Source organism: Balaenoptera ricei, chromosome 15 (assembly GCF_028023285.1).
Source record: "Balaenoptera ricei isolate mBalRic1 chromosome 15, mBalRic1.hap2, whole genome shotgun sequence".
NCBI classification, from domain to species: Eukaryota; Metazoa; Chordata; class Mammalia; order Artiodactyla; family Balaenopteridae; genus Balaenoptera; species Balaenoptera ricei.
In genome coordinates this window covers 34024057-34026207 of record NC_082653.1, presented here as the reverse complement: position 1 = coordinate 34026207, position 2151 = coordinate 34024057, and the positions used below count along the sequence as shown (strand labels likewise).

At 44.2% G+C, this 2151-nt stretch overlaps 1 non-coding gene across 1 annotated transcript; it reads left to right on the top strand.

Annotated features, from left to right (window-relative positions):
• Window positions 1-1143: 1143 nt before the first annotated feature.
• On the top strand, window positions 1144-1216 carry TRNAR-CCU (transfer RNA arginine (anticodon CCU)). The gene has a single exon. It is a non-coding gene; the product is annotated as a tRNA-Arg (tRNA).
• The last annotated feature ends 935 nt before the right edge of the window (window positions 1217-2151 follow it).

Here is a 2151-nt window from a genome sequence, read left to right as displayed (position 1 = left end):
GAGGAGGCATTCTTTTGGTGGTGCTGAATTTTAAATTATTTATGATGAAGATTAGAGCATACCAACTCCCAGGCAGGCCTCTCCTTTACAAAAATGTATTCTGTAGATGTAAACTCCAGAAAAACTCCATGTAGGCTAATTACAATTTTATACCTATGAATATTTTATTTCTCAGTAATTCATAATGGTTCTCAAGGAGCCATTACCATTAAGTAAATATGCATAATCAGAAACCTCCCAAGATTGTAATTGCCCATATTTTTGTTCTGGGTAACATGTATATATATAGTGGGCCACTTATCAGTTTTATTAAAGGATTGTTCTCCATCTCTTTCTCCCACTTTCCTAGCTGCTTTCCTTTCTTTTGCATTCACTCACAAAGCTGAGAAAACAGCACCGAATAATTTTATCCTGCTATACAAATTCAGTATTGCCTAAAACTAAATTACCAATGGATGGGTCAGTCTCAACATTTTGTCTTTTAGAAGGCATATTATCCTATTACGTATGAAAATAAATATTGGAAGACTTACTGGATTTGGTCTTTTCCCCCCAGAAGTAAAGCGAAGGCAGACTTCATAGCTAACTAAGGAAAGGAGAAAGAACCTTTGCAGGCATATGACCCAAGGGGCAAAGTGGTACCCGGCTCCTGCAGACTAAAGCAAAAGTCTCAGGGTTCATCAGACCTGAATCTTGGGTCAGTTTCTAGCCTAGAGGTGGAAGAGGAATTAAAGGGGCATCCAAAAGGCCCCACTGAATCTATAGCCCCAGGAGAGGTTGAAGAAAGGCCAGAGCAGCACGAAGGACAGCAGTTGCTTCAAGGGAAATGGTTGAGTCACTGAAAAGTGAACTTGAATTACCCCCACTCCTGAATTCACCCAAAACGCCATGAAATGGATAGACAATATTTCTTCAAAGCTAGAGCAATGGTTTGTTTGCATAATAAGTAAGTGTTTTATTGTGATACACTGAACACTGTTTTGATAGTGCGAATGTAGAGCAAGAAAGAAAACAAGAAGAGTATATAAGAGACAGAGTGTCATACACACAAGTTCCTACCCCCTGCTCTAAGTAAACCCACACACGGGTGTTCTTGGATGCTGCTACCTCTTGTTTTGAGGTAAAAGGGCACAAAGAGGGACTTCCCTGGTGGTCTAGTGGTTAAGACTCCGTGCTCCTAATGCAGGGGGCCTGGGTTCGATCCCTGGTCAGGGAACTAGATCCTGCATGCTGCAACTAAGAGCCTGCATGCCACAGCTAAAGATCCTGCATGTGGCAACGAAGATCCCACATGCCACAACTAAGACCCAGCTCAGCCAAATAAGTAAATAAATAAATTTTAAAAAGGCACAAAGAGGCAACAAAAGCCTCAGAGAAGGCATTGAAATGACAAGTCAGTCAATGGCCCCCAAGCCTCTCGTTTCCATACTCTCTTTTCCATTTCTCCCGGGCCCTCTAGACGAAAGGGAGACACCAAGAGAACTTTGGGAGGTGAGGAAGAAGTAACTTGGGGACCACACTCTGTCTCCTTGTCATTCTGCTCTAGAGTAAGCATCCAGATGACCCAGCTTCCATCATCTTCCTGTCTCAGTACCTGATAACCTCCCACCATACCAGTTCTAAAAGTGAAGTGGTAATCTGTACAAAATGTGCTATTACAAAGCGCTAATGAATGCTGGGAGGCTCCAAACCAAGCCAACATTACTCCTGGAGGCATTTCAGAGCAACCTGTCCCTAGAGACCTCCAAGGGGAGAGAATCCATGAGTACAATGTCACACACAGCGAGAGGTTCCCCAGGGACCCACTTCAGTTAAGGACCTTCTCAGGATCTCTCAGCTCATACCTGTGGGTTATGGCCCACTTGGTGGGCCAGCTCTGCTCTTGCTCCACACGGAAACAATAACTCCCATAATTATATTCTTGGGGTGAAGGTGGGGCCGCTGAAGTGGACATTTCTGTGAACACTGAAAAGTGCGTGGTGGGAAGCCCTTCCAGAACTCCTAGGAGGAGGGTGCAGGCCTTTTAAAATCTCTGTCCCCTGACAGCATTTGATCTAACTTCAGTGGGTCAAGGAGGTATTTGTCTCGGGGTGTCACTTGACTGCCTCTGCTGACTTCAACTGTCCACAACGAATACACTTTACCCTGTGC